Source organism: Phyllobates terribilis, unplaced genomic scaffold (assembly GCF_046119375.1).
Source record: "Phyllobates terribilis strain yellow unplaced genomic scaffold, ASM4611937v1 Scaffold_5__5_contigs__length_657084704, whole genome shotgun sequence".
Classification (NCBI taxonomy): domain Eukaryota; kingdom Metazoa; phylum Chordata; class Amphibia; order Anura; family Dendrobatidae; genus Phyllobates; species Phyllobates terribilis.
The window spans coordinates 295208045-295223303 of record NW_027362765.1 but is presented as its reverse complement, the minus strand read 5'-3'; the positions used below and the strand labels follow the sequence as shown (position 1 = coordinate 295223303).

General features: G+C 41.3%; 1 long non-coding RNA gene across 4 annotated transcripts in view; it reads right to left on the bottom strand.

The window, feature by feature from the left end:
• Positions 1-9406: 9406 nt before the first annotated feature.
• The window catches only part of LOC141271140 (uncharacterized), a 78392-nt gene continuing 72539 nt past the window's right edge, over positions 9407-15259 (bottom strand). For 3 of the 4 annotated variants that reach the window (XR_012321842.1, XR_012321844.1, XR_012321845.1), the window contains one exon: positions 9408-14193. This is a non-coding gene — a long non-coding RNA (uncharacterized lncRNA). Of the gene's footprint in view, positions 14194-15259 lie in introns of all 4 variants that reach the window. The other variant, XR_012321843.1, reaches the window with a different exon arrangement.

The window sequence follows — 15259 nt, the reverse complement described above, 5'->3', positions numbered from 1 at the left end:
CGGTCTGTGAGGAAGATGCAGGCGGACATGTTAGGTTGCCTTGATCCAAAGGTGGTGCTATCGATGTCGGACAGCGCTCAACACCAGCTGGTGTTACCACCTCCAAAGAAAATGATGACCTGCCAATCACGCTGGCTGTTGTGGCTAAAGAGGTGGCAGGTCTGCGCCCCAAAACAGGTGTGACTGCTGTCCCCCCAGTCACAGAGGATGAAGAGGCCGCGGATGCACAAGATATGGCAGACGGTGGTTGGCCCGGCCGGCTAGGCCGCATTGTAGCACAGTGAGCTTCCCACTGCAACTTATGCTTCATGTCCATGTGCCGGTTCATGCATGAAGTACTCAAACTATGTATTTTTTGGCCTCTACTTAGCTTTTGCTGACAAATGTTACAGATAACACGAGTTGGGTCATCTTTATCGATCTGAAAAAATGCCCAGGCTATGCAAGGCTTAGCACCCATGCGACCTGAAGAGCCACCACGACTTGTGGTGAGAGGCAGAGTTGTGTTTGAGGATGCAGTTGTTGACGTGCTTCCAGTACTACGTCTCTGTCCAGGAAGGCGCAACCTGACCTCGTCGTCACTAGCATCCTCCTCCACCTCCTCTGCTGACCTCATCTCTTGGCTGACTGTGGGTTGACAGTAAGTGGGATCTCCAACCTCATCATCATCACCCTGTGCGTTATCACACCTGTCGTCCTCAGAGCCAACCTGTTCCTGCCCTGACAAAAAACTAAAGTTGTCGCTCCAATCAGGTATTTGAGTCTCATCATTGTCTTCCTCATTGTCTCCACCAACAGGAGTTACAGTTTGGGAATGAGGGTCTACATTATGGTCAGAACCTTCTGCGTCTGGTCCTGGATCCGACTCATAAAGATTCTGGGCATCAGTGCAGATCATTTCCTCGTCTGGATTCACAGAAGCGCTGGAGTCGACCTCTGATTCCCAGGCTATAGTATGAGTAAACAGCTCTGCAGACTCGACCATCTGTTCTACCTCATACTCAGACGGGCAGCTGGAGATTTGGGAGCTGTGAGGAAGCAAGTGCGATTGGGGTGACACCTTTGAGGACTGGAGTATTTGTGATGTTGAAGTTGATGTGGAGGAGAGCCCACTTATAGGAACACTTGATATCCGTTGAAGCACCTGCTGTTTTTGTGCCTCATCTGGAATTTGTAGCGATTGGCGTGGCCGTAAGAAAGGGATCTTATCACATTGTCCGCTAAAAGAAGTAGACATTTTAGTTTGGCTGGAAGATGGTCTTTCTTCTGCAGATGTAACTGTTGCTTTAACACCTACCCCACGGACACAACCTTTTTTCCCCTTCCCAACACGCCTATTCCCCTTTCCACCAGCAGCAGGCCTTTTTCCACTCATTTTGGTGGTTAACTAATTCACAACTCTGGAGTTGTTTGCACAAAAAAACAATGGATGGGAACCGAGCAGAGCTGAGTGGCCAAACTGTGGTATTAGGCCAAAACTATTGGCTGGGTTAGATGCAGAAAAAAATTATATTCAATTTGCAACCTGATGGAGGTCAGTATAGATGGACTAATAGAACAAGTCCCACACACAGCTAGAAGCCCAAATATTTTTTCAGAGGTAGATGCAGAAAAAAATTGTATTCAGTTTGCAACCTGATGGAGGTCAGTATAGATGGACTAATAGAGAAAGTCCCACACACTGCTAGAAGGCCAAATATTTTTTTCAGAGCTAGATGCAGATAAAAATTATTTTTAATTTGCAACCTGATGGAGGTCAGTATAGATGGACTAATAGAGAAAGTCCCACACACTGCTAGAAGGCCAAATATTTTTTTCAGAGCTAGATGCAGATAAAAATTATTTTTAATTTGCAACCTGATGGAGGTCAGTATAGATGGACTAATAGAGAAAGTCCCACACACTGCTAGAAGGCCAAATATTTTTTCAGAGCTAGATGCAGATAAAAATTATATTCAGTTTGCAACCTGATGGAGGTCAGTATAGATGGACTAATAGAACAAGTCCCACACACTGCTAGAAGCCCAAATATTTTTTCAGAGCTAGATGCAGAAAAAAATTATATTGAATTTGCAACCTGGTGGAGATTAGCATAGATGGACTAATAGAGAAAGTCCCACACACTGCTAGAAGGCCAAATATTTTTTCAGAGCTAGATGCAGAAAAAAATTATATTCAGTTTGCAACCTGATGGAGGTCAGTATAGATGGACTAATAGAACAAGTCCCACACACTGCTAGAAGACCAAATATTTTTTCAGAGCTAGATGCAGAAAAAAATTATATTCAATTTGCAACCTGATGGAGGTCAGTATAGATGGACTAATAGAATGATGCTATGCCCAAAAGGTTTTACTTCACTAGGTGCAGTAAAAAAATTGGTATTCTATACACAGGTGGTATATCTTGCAACACAGATAGGCTACTCCACTGACTAACACACTCTGCAATAGGCCAAAAAGGATTAGCTTTGCTAGATTTAGCCAAATGCTGTGAAAAAAACTTGCACAGCACTGGCACAGACCTGCCTGGCAAAAACTGATAGGAACTGATGTAACCTAGTCCTGAAAAGGACTGTAATTACAATTAGTCTTTACTCCCACAACCTATCTATTTAAGAGCACAGACCTGCCTGATAAAAGTCGTAGGAAATGCTGTAACCTAGTCCTTAAAAGGACTGCAATCACAACTATTCCCTACTCCCAAGCTATCTGTATATTTGTGCGAAAATTGGCTTGAAATTAACAAGGTATAGCGCACACAGCAACAGCGGTGCCATCTAACACGCAGCTGCAGCAGTGAGAAAATGGTGGCGACGGGGAAAATGGCTTGGTCTTATAGGGCAAGGACATGTGACATACACTGCCAATGACACATGCCCTTGCTTGTGTGAAAAAAAGCACTTCGCTCCGTGTGTGCGCTGCTGATAGGCTGACAGATTGCACCTCCCCACTGCAAATGCGGGAAAGAGAAAAAAAAATGGAGATCTTCATTGTTCCTGCAGAGATCCATCCCCTGCCCCTCCCCCCACCCCGCTGTACACTCAAACTGCGTATTAACATTAATTTTCATCATTACTGAGAAAAAATCCAGTTATGATTTTGGTGCACGAACAGTTATCGAACATAACATCGAACAGCCGAATTTTTCTCAAATCGTTCGTGTTCGCCGAACGGCTCGAACACCGCCCAAAACAGCTCGAATTTGAGATTGGCGAACAGTTCGAGTCGAACAACGCTCATCTCTAATGGAGAACACATGGAGTAAGGCTGTATGCCGACTATGCATTTTTTAATTCCGCTGCAGAAACGCTTAAAACGCTTGGTAGAAGGTCTGCCATGTTCCACAATGATAATCCGCATGTGCTGTGCACATATCGCGGAAATTTCCGCTGCGGATTATCATTGGGGAAAAATCCGCAGCACTACCAATTATTTTGCGTTTTCGCCGCCATTGACTTGCATTGAATCGCTTAATATCCGCATGACTACATGTGCACATGCGGATATTAAGAGTTTCAATGTGCGCATGGTACCCAGGTCTGGAGAAGAGGAGACTCTCCTCCAGACCCGGGTACCATAGTACCTGTAAAAAAAAGAATTAAAATAAAAAATATACATTATACTCACCTTCCGATGGCCCCCAGTCTCCATAGCGATGCGTCCTGGCTCCCCGGCAGCTCGCGATAGTATAAAAGGACCTGCCATGATGTCATTTAGTCATGTGACGGGTAACGCGACCGCTGACGTCGGCGGTGGCGTGACCTGTCACATGACTAAATGACGTCATGGAAGGTCCTTTTACACAACCGCGAGACACCGGGAAGACTGGAAGCATCGGAGAAGGAGACCGGGGGCCATCGGAAGGTGAGTATAATGTTTATTCACTGTCCCCAGGTCCAGTTCTGGAGCAGCTCCTGGTGTCCGGTATTTATTGCAGCATGGACGTCAGGCCGACAGTGCGGCAGCTAATCACTGAGGTCAGCGGCTCTTTGTGGGGATTTCAGTCTACCTGGGCAGAGCAGCTGACAGATTAGTTACTGTGCTGTCAACGTGACATCAACAGCACAGCCACTGCCAGACAGTGAGAGCACTGCAAAAGACTCATCATTGGACCCAGGGGTGATAAGGAAAGCACTTTTTTTAACAAACTGCACCTGAGGACTAATATTTTCTGAAAGGGGACAGCCCATTTAAAGTGTTTCTATTGTCAGCACTAATATTGTGGCCTTAAAGAGGTTTTCCAGTTTTGTCATGAAGGTCTGCAGTCACTGTACGTGACTGCAGACTTGTAAATCCTCACAGCGCACCCAGAGGAAGTCCCCCAATAAACAATAGTACCACCGTAGTGTATATATGTTTATCCCCTTCCATTGGTTGATGCTATGTAAGAAAAGACCAGGGGTAGCAGCAGAGAAGCAGTGCTGGAGCTGCAGGGGTTAGTGAAGCTCATTTTCTAATTTTTTGATGGAGCAAGCCAATAAAGTAAAACATGTAACCTGGGAAAACCTCTTTAAAATATAGTGGTTTTAAAAAGGGAGAGTCCATTTAGATGGGCCAATAATTGGGAAACTAGTGCTCATATGAACATTCATTCCTGATTGTTGGTCAATCAAAACAGGCTCATCAATCACATTTTTATTTTGTAATTCATCCTAATTATATCTATGTAATGGTGTATAAGTGTGTGTGACCATTCTGTAGTATTTTTTCCCAGTGTATGGGCTCATGCAGACGTCGGTGCAAATGGGTCCGACCTAAAACTGCAATGCACGGAGCATGACAGCTTCATGTATTTCTATGAGCCTGTCACACTCAGGTCGGGAGAGCCGTGGCCAGTCTGAGATCGGACCGTTTTGCAGGAATGTCTGCATGAGCCCTAAATCTATGAGACTCAGAATGAGACTCCTTAGAGTTATACTGAGAAAACAACTTTGAATCCACACAAACTTCTGTGTGATATGGCTGGTCTGATTTTAGGGTACATGGATCAGAAGAGGAGAGGAGCAGCCCTGGAGATTGGGTTAGACTGCGGTCGGTAAGTATTTTAACCACTTTGCGCCAAAGCCTGTTTTTGCCTTCGTGACCAGGCAAATTTTTTCAATTCTGACCACTGTCACTTTCTGAAGCAATTACTCTGGAACGCTTCAAAGGATTCCCCTGATTCTGAGAATGTTTTTTCGTGACATATTGTACTTCATGATTGTGGTAAAATTTCTTCGATATCACTTGCGTTTATTTGTGAAAAAATCGGAAATTTGGCGAAAATTTTGCAATTTTCAAACTTTGAATTTTCATGCCCTTAAATCAGAGAGATATATCACACAAAATAGTTAATAAATAACATTTCCCACATGTCTACTTTACATCAGTACAATTTTGGAATTAACATTTTTTTTTGTTAGGAAGCTATAAGGGTTAAAAATTGACCAGCGATTTCTCATTTTTCCAACAAAATTTACAAAAACATTTTTTTAGGGACCACATCTTATTTTAAGTGACTTTGAGGGGCCTTTATGACAGAAAATACCCCAAAGTGACACCATTCTAAAAACTGCACCCCTCAAGGTGCTCAAAACCACATTCAAGAAGTTTATTAACCCTTCAGGTGTTTCACGAGAATTTTTGGAATGTGGAAGAAAACAATGAACATTTAACTTTTTTTCACAAAAATGTTACCTTAGACCCAATTTTTTTATTTTCACAAGGGTAAGAGGAAAAAATGGAATAAACAATTTGTAGTGCAATTTCTCATGAGCGCGCTGATACCCCATATGTGAGGGAAAACCACTGTTTGGGCGCACTGCAGGGTTCGGAAGGGAAGGAGCGCCATTTGACTTTTTGAATGTAAAATTTGTTTGAATAATTAGCAGACGCCATGTTGCGTTTGGAGAGCTCCTGATGTGCCTAAACAGTGGAAACCCCCCACAAGTGACACCATTTTGGAAACTAGACCCCTTAGGGAACTTATCTAGATGTGTGGTGAGCACCTTGAACCCCAAGGTGCTTCACAGAAGTTTACAATATTGAGCTGTAAAAATAAAATTTTCACATTTTTCCCACAAAAACGTTTTCCATCCCTTAATTTTGCATTATCATAAGAGTAATAGGATAAATTGCACCATGAAATTTGCTGTGCAATTTCTCCTGAATATGCTGATACCCCATATGTGGGGGAAAACCACTATTTGGGTACACTGCAGGGTTTGGAAGGGAAGGAGCGCCATTTGACTTTTTGAATGTAAAATTTGTTTGAATAATTAGCGGACGCCATGTCATATTTGGGGAGCCCCTAATGTGCCTAAACAGTGGAACCCCCCCACAAGTGACACCATTTTGGAAACTAGACCCCTTAGGGAACTTATCTAGATGTGTGGTGAGCACCTTGCACCCCCAGGTGCTTCACAGAAGTTTATAATATTGAGCCGTAAAAATACAATTTTCACATTTATCCCACAAAAAATGTTTTTCATCCCCTAATTTTGCATTATCATAAGGGTAACAGGAGAAATTGCATCATGAAATTTGGTGTGCAATTTCTCCTGAGTACGCCGATACCCCATATGTGGGGGAAAACCACTGCTTTAGTGTACGGCAGGGTTCGGAAGAGAAAGGAGCGCTATGTTGGCTGGGATAGGTTGCAGACACCATGTCACATTTGAAGAGTCGCTGACATGCAGAAACAGCAGAAACCCCCACAAGTGACCCCATTTTGTAAACTACACCTCTCAAGGAATTCATCTAGGGAAGTAGTGAGTATTTTTTAATTTTTAAATTTATACCATTGGGCAGTGAAGAAAACATAATTATATTTTTAACACAAAAAAAGTTTTACCCTCAAATTTTACATTTTCACACAGGGCAATGGGTAAAAATGGTGCCGAAATGTGTCACACAATTTCTTCTAAAAGTGGCAATACCCCATATGTGGCTGTATCGTACCGCTTAGCCATACGGCGAGATCTGGGAGGGACGGAGCGCTATTTGACAACTGGAGAACAAATTATTGTAGAATAGGCATTTGGATTTGGGAGCACAAAATTTTCTGAATTTCTTTTGGGGGGCAAGGGCCATTTCACTTTTCCAGAGCCTTTCTGCTACCAGTAACTTGGAAGTCCCTTATATTTTTAACAGATGACGGACCTGAGTGGACTGAGGACTGAGTTGAAGCTTTTATTGGGAACATTTTACGTAACATTTATCCAGCGCTCTAGGCTGAGCACTTACATCGGGGTTTCCATCTAAATTTCCAAGTGATGTAATTCAGATGAAACCCCTGCGGGATCCATTCACTGTAATGAGGCAGCAGAGTTACTCTGGACTCCGTCTGGCCTCTGTTTAGCGGTGTCCTTTTTTTCAGAAGTGCACAAAACTGTGGCCAACCGCACTTTTATGCACGCCTGAAAAAACTGACACCGTGGGATCACAGGCCAGATGGCATCCACAGTGGCCTATATCTGCCTCATTACAGGGAATCTTAAGTCATGGGTTCCGTCTGAATCACGTATATCAGAGATTTACACGGAAACTCTGGTGTAAGTGCTCAGCGCAGAGCGCAGGATAAATGTGAGCAGAGCCTTACTTCGATCTTTGGGAGACACAATAAACAAATCAGTAGCAGGTGAAGAATTGGTTTTATTTATTTTTTACGCCGTTCCTCGAGCAGTATGAGTGATGAGATTACTTTATTCTTCGGGTCGGTGCGATTACAGAGATACCAGATTTATATCGGGTTTTTATGACTGACAGCTGTCACACACTAAAAGACGCTTTTTTTTGCAAAATCTAGTTTTTGCATCGCCATATTTTGAGAGCTATAATTTTTCCATATTTCGGCCGACAGAGTCTTGTGATGGCTTGTTTTTTGCGGGACGAGTTGACATTTTTATTGGTACCATTTTTGGGCACGTGACATTTTTTGATCGCTTTCTATTCCGTTTTTTGGGAGGTAAAATTAACAAAAACCAACAATTCAGGAATTGTTTTTTGAGTTTTTTTTTTATGCCGTTCTGCGTGTGGTAAAAGTGATAAGGCAGCATTATTCTTCGGGTCAGTACGTTTACAGCGATACTACACTTACTGTATATTATTTTATGTTTTGGCGCTTTTACACAATAAAACAATTTTATAGAAAAAATATTTTTTTTGCATCGCTTTATTCTGAGAGCTATAACTTTTTTATTTTTTGGCTGATGGAGCTGTATGGCGGCTTTTTTTTGGCGGAACAAGATGACGTTTTCAGCGGTACCATTTTTATTTCCATTTTGCTTTTTGATCGCATTTTTTTCCACTTTTTGTTCAGCGATATGATGAAAAAGCATAGTTTTTTGCTCCGTTTTTTATTTATTTTTATTACAGTGTGCACAGAAGGAGTTAATTAGTGTGACAGTTTTATAGATCGGGTTGTTTCGGACACGGCGATACAAAATATGTGTACTTTTTTTGTTTTTGCATAAATAAACGGATTTATTGGTTTAATATTTTATTTATTTATTTTTATTTATTTTGTGATTTTTTTTAACAGTTTGAAAACATTTTTTAGACTTTTTTTTTTACATTTTTACTTAGTCCCTGTATGGGACATTAATTTTTATTTTTCTAATCACTGTTCTCATGCAATGCAATAGACATGTATTGCATTGCATGAGAGCTTTGCTGACAGTTTCACACTGTCTGTCTCCTGCTAGACTTCAGCTGCAGGCTGAGCTCAGCAGGACACCATATATGGCAGATCTGGAGGCGGTCATGTGACCTCCAGCTGCCATAACAACGGCAGGTTCTGGAATACATCAGGGGGCGGTCAGAGAGGTAAGTGGGCGACCCCCTCTCCTCTCACTATCTTCTAAATGCCGCGATCACTATAGATTGCGGCATATAGAAGATAGCAAAGGGTTAACATCATTGGGACCTGATCCAATCAGGTCCCGATGATGTCCCCTGTCAGAGCTGTCACTCTGAACCGCAACCGCAGCACTTGCAGGACCCTGGGGGTCCTGAGGGCTGCGGGACCACCAACCGTTCATAAACATCGGCGCTGCCCAGAGCCCAGGCAGCGCCGACGTTTATGTACAGTGGGCGGTCTGGAAGCGGTTAATACACTGACATTTCACTAAGTACATAATTAGTACGGATTATGGATTACAAATTTTGAGGAAACCTAAAATCATTGTTATCAGCAGCATGTTATCCTGTGTAAACAGAAGTGGTGCTGATAACATGATGTTCTGTGCACATAGAAGTCTGGTCAGCTTATTTAACCCCTTATTGACCAAGCCAATTTTGACCTTAATGACCAGGCCACATTTTTTAAATTTGACCAGTTTCTTTTTATGTGGTAATAACCCTGGAACGCTTCAACGGATCCAAGTGATTCTGAGATTATTTTATTATGACATATTGTACTTCATATTAGTGGTAAAATTTGTTCAATATGACTTGCATTTATTTGTGAAAATATTGGAAATTTGGCAAAAATTTAGAAAATTTCACAATTTTCAAACTTTTAATTCTTATGCCCTTAAACCGTAGAGTTATGTCACACAAAATAGTTGATAAATAACATTTACCACATGTCTATTTTACATCTGCATCATTTTTGACACATCATTTTTTTGTTAGGAAGTTAGAAAGGTTAAAAGTTGACCAGCGATTTCACATTTTTCCAACAAAATTTACAAAACCGTTTTTTAGAGACCACATCACATTTGAAGTGACTTTGGAGTGCCTATACGACAGAAAATACCCAAAAGTGACACCATTCTAAAAACTGCACCCCTCAAAACCATATTCAAGAAGTTTATTAACCCTTCAGGTGCTTCACAGTAACTTAAGCAATGTGGAAGAAAAAAATGAACATTTTACTTTTTTTCACACAAATTTTACTTTAGCCCCAAATTTTTTATTTTCACAAGGGTAACAGGAGGAAATTGACCCCAAAATTTGTTGTGCAATTTCTCCTGAGTACACCGATACCCCATATGTGGAGTAAAACTACTGTTTGGGCACGCAGCAGGGCTCGGAAGGGAAGGAGCATCTAAATGGCTGGAATCGAGAGCAGACGCCATTTCGCGTTTGGGGAGCCCCGATGTACCTAAACAGTGAAAAAACCTCACAAGTGACCCCATTTTGGAAACTACACCCTAAAGTAATGTAACTATATGTGTGGTGAGCAGCCCAGGTGCTTCACAGAAGTTTATAATGTAGGGCCATGAAAATAAAAAATCACATTTGTTCCACAAAAATGTACTTTTAGCCCCCAATTTTTTATTTTTACAAGGGTAAAAGGAAAAAATGGTCCCCAAAATTTGTTGTTCAATTTCACCTGAGTCCGCCGATAGCCCATATGTGGGCTAAAACTACTGTTTGGGCATGCAGCAGGGCTTGGAAGGGAAGGAGTGATGTTTTGGAACTCAAACTTTGATGCAATGGTCTGCCGCTGTCATGTCGTGTTTAGAGAGCCCCTGATGTGCCTAAACAATGGAAACCCCATACAAATTACCCCATTTTGGAAACTACACCCCTCAAGGAGTGTAGTGAGTATTTTGAACACATGGGTGCCTCACAGAATTTTACAACATTGAGAGGTGGAAATATGACATTTTTGTGCTAAAAATGTAAGTTTTGTATTTGCTGCAAATTTGTCAGGTACACGAGGGTTAATAGGTGAAACTGGAGCCCATAATTTATTGCGTAATTTCTCCCAAACGTGGTGATGCCCCATATGTCGTCAGTAATTACTGTTAGGCCAAATGACAAGACTGAAAAGGAAGGATTTTGCTAGAATAGTTTGTGGGTGACATTTGCGGAGCCCCAAAGGTGCCAAAACAGCAGAAAAACCCCAAAAGTGACGCCATTGTAGAAATTACACTTCTCAATTAATTCATCTACGGCTGCAGTGACTATTTTGTAGCATCCACGCCAGGCTTTTTTCTGGAGAATTGCAAATATGCCAGCTTAGTGCCCATACATTGTGCCCCTATATATTGTAGCGCTATGTAGCGATACGCACCCTGTAAATTGGTGAGTGCTCTCTCCCCACTATAATAATGCCAAACATGTGGCCACTTACTGCGATTTAGGCATAGAGGGACTCAGAAGGAGGGGGGCATTTGGATTTGGGAGAATTTACTGGATTTTATTTAAGGGGGCGGGAGCCATGTCGCTTTTCCCAGAGTCTTTGTTCTACCAGTTACGTGGGAACCCCCTATAGTTCCAGTGACAGATGATTAACCTGAGCAGAGGCTGGTTTTGTGCAGGATAAATTTTGTTTTTTATTGGTAACATTTTGGGGTACATAATATTTTTTCAATGACTTCCAGAATAAGGCTGGGATCACATTCTTATGTTCTACGCTGAGCGCTTACCTCGGGGTTTCTGTGTAAATCCCACAAAAATGCAATTCAGACGAAACCACCCGCCATAATGAGACAGATGGAGACACTTTGGAGTCCGTTTGGCGTCTGATCCGGTAGTATCCATCTTTTTAGATGTGCACAGATCTGTGGTCGTCCACACTTGTGCGCTAAAAAGACACCTAAAACGATGGAACATTGACCAGTCCAAAGTGACTCAATCTGCCTCATATGTGAGTGGTTCTGTAAGGGGTTTTGTCTGAATCGCGGTTTTGTGGAATTTACACGGAAACCCAGACGTAAGCGCTCAGCGGAGAGTGCAGGATAAATGCCTTGTTCCGATTTTTGGGAGGTAGAATTAACAAATAGACAGCAGTACAAGAATAGTTCTTATTTTGATTTTTGCGCAGTTTACCGTGCGGTATAAGTGATAAGGCAGATTTATTATTTAGGTCGGTGCGATTACAGCGATACCAGATTTATATGTTTTTTTTAGGTTTTGCTGCTATCACACAGTAAAAATGATTTTTTATAAAAAGTAGTTTTTTTCGTTGCCTTATTCTGAGAGCTGTAACTTTTTTATTTTTTGGCAAACAGAGCTTATAGGGCTTATTCTATGCAGGATGAGTTGCAGATTTGTTTGCTACCATTTTGGTGCACATAATATTTTTTGATCGCTTTTTATTCCGATTTTTCAAACATAGAATGAATAAAACCCAGCAATTCAGTTATTGTTGTTATTTTTTATTCTTTGTGCCGTTCACCGTGCGGTAAAAGTGATAAGACAGATTTGTCCGTCGGGTCGGTACGATAACAGTGATTACAGATTTATATTTTTTTATGATTTGCTAAAAGCAATATTTTACAAAAATGAATTTGTTTTTGCATCACCATATTATGAGAGCTGGAACTTTTTAATTTTTTTGCCGAATGAGCCATATTAGGGCTTGATTTTTGCGGGACAGTTTGGTGTTTTGATTTATGCAATTTTTTTTTCACATACAACTTTTTGATCACTTTATATTCACTTTTTTTGTGAGTCAGTATGATAAAAAAGCAACCTTTTTGGCATCTGTGTTTTTTTTTATGGCATTCGCCATATGGAATAAATAGCATGGCAGTTTTATAAAGTGGGTTGTTCTGGACACGGCGATACTAATTATGTGTACTTTTTTTGTTTATTTTTGTTTCATCACAAACGCTGCGTTTTGTGTAGCAACATGGAATTTAGTGATATGTGTGCCCTTTTTTGTGTTTTTTTTTTACTTTATTACATATTTTATTTTACTTTTTTTACTTATTCATCAAGTCCCACTGAGAGACATTTACAATTTTTATTTTGATCACTGGTCTCAGACACTGCAGTACTCGTGTACTGCAGTGCATGAGACTGTCAGTGTCTCACTAACTATGCCTGTGAGACCCAGTTTATAACTGGGTCTCACAGGCCACCGTACCCGGAGGTCATCATATGATCTCAGGGTACCATGGTAACCATCGGGACCTGTGATTCTCATCGTGTGGGTCCAATGGTTACTAAGGGGGTGTTGTGACCCCCTTGCAACGACTTAGATACCCCTGTTGCGATTGACATCGCTATTTAAAGGGTTAAGCAGCCCCGATCGGCATGAAAACAGGCCGGGGCCAATACTGCAGGGTGTCAGATGTCACATACAGCTGACACCCGAGGGAATTTCATATACTACCATTATTCCTCAGCGCCGTTAAAAAGCAGCGCTGAGGAATAAGGACCCTTGATGACCACTGTTAAAAGGCATATCCGTGGTCATTAAGAGGTTAAACAGGCCAGGAAACAACCAACCATTGGCTTGTACAGCCAATCAGTGGTCATAGGGTCAGGACCCTAAATAGGTCACATATTTAAAAAGGAAATGAGGATGGTTCTCACATTGTAAGCAAGGACTAAATCTTATAGAAACGCTGCAATTTTGCCTCATATAATAACGCATCTGGAAACTATTATGTGAACATAGCCTAAAAATAAGCAGGGCAATACATTTTAAGACTTGTCAAGAAGCCAGCATCAACACAAGGCATAGAATTTATGGATGTCCCTCTAAAAAATACTAGTTAGCCATTAGCAATGGGAGGTCATGTGACGTGACAAGTGATGGCGCTCCCTGAAGTAGGCATAGCAAACAGGACACGATAATTGTAGTTTTCTTGGTCTTTTGCTTTGGGTTTCAAATCCTGCCTCCTTCTTATGTCGCAGTCTCATGTGTAGGACCAAGTCTGAAGTCATGTGGAAAGAGAGTCTGCATTTGGCACACCACATCTGTGCTGTAGATCCCAGGGTTGTGAATGTTGGTGGTAGAACCTGTGGTGATGATGGTGTTTCACATTTAGGCCACAACTCAGAGAGAGGGAGGATGGCCAAAGAATTAGGAAATGGCACATATTCATGTTGTGTTAAAAAGTTATTATATCCATGGTCTGCTGGTATATTCACAGAATTTCTCAAATCATTGATTCTAAAACTCTTTCCAGACCTGAACGTTGTGTTTATTTTACTTCCCATTCTACTAGGCACAGGTGAGAAGGCACTACCTCTCCGATCTCCGGCACTCCTCATTCTCTTCACTTCTGTAAATGCGCTCCTCTTCACCTCTTGCAGTTCAGCCTTTACCCTTTTCCATACCACATTTCTAAATCCAGATGCCATTCCCATCAAGAAATCTTTCTTATCGGCTTCATTGTCACTTTTGTCAAGTAGTCTTGATTTTTCTTCTTCTGAAAGTCTGGTCCCTCCTTCCTCTAAATCCCTTGCCAAGCTATGGAAATTGGTGCCATGTTTTAGCCGTTTAATTGGCACTCCTTCCTTTTCTGTCAAACACAGACAATAGAGAAGAAATTTATAAATTGAAAATATCACATTAAAGAGGACTTTTCACCAGGTTTAGCATGATAAACTGGCCACATCATGGAGTAGTTGCTGCAGAGCTGAGTAAAATATATATTTTATTTTTTCATTTCTTCTATACGTTGCAGGGATATTAGCTTGTAAAGTTTAGGTTATAATTTATGATAAGCTCAAAGGGAGATTACCAGAGATTTGTTTCTGGGGTTGTGTACTTTTTCCCCTGCATGATGTTGACCAATCATAAGCAGGAGGTGTCAAAAAAGAGGAAGGAGGGGAAAAAAGAACAGGTTCTCAGAACGTCAAAAGATTGTGCTTTTTTTCTGTTATATGTAATGATAAACAGCCCTCCTCTCAGCAGTTACTCTGTAGAATACAGCTACTGTATAGAGTACAGTGGAGCTGAGTATGATTACAAACACCTCTAGTTTTCATATCAGGGCAGTAAAGTGTGGTGGGAGGGGAAATAGAGCAGAGCTGAGTGTGATTATAAATACTTCTGCAGCTGCAGCTCTCCTCTCACAACACTGTCAGCTCTGACCCTCCTCCACACTGACTACAGTGAGAGGAAAGCTGCTGTAGGTGTTTGTAATCACACTCAGCTCTGCTCTATGCTACACAATAGGTGCAGAGTTCAGGGCTGTTTGTCATTAGATCTCAGAGGAGAAAGCATGTTTTTCTTATCTTCTTGGGGCATTTATTTTCTCCCCTGCATCACACATCTTGCTTATAATTGGTCAACATCAAGGAGGGCAAAAAGTGCGTCCTCCCAGAGAAGAATCTTTGTTAATGCCACATTAGGCTTATCATAAACGATAACCTAAACTTTACAAGCTAATGTCTCCACAATGGAAAGAGAGAAGAATAAAATAAAAAATATGTTTTATTCAGCTCTGTAGCCACTATACTATGATGTGGCCAGTTAAACATGCTAAAACTGATGAAAGGTCCTCTTTAAAACATTTTTATGCTTAACATATGTAGACATATTAATATTTGACCTAAAATAATAAAGGGTATAAAGATAAAAGA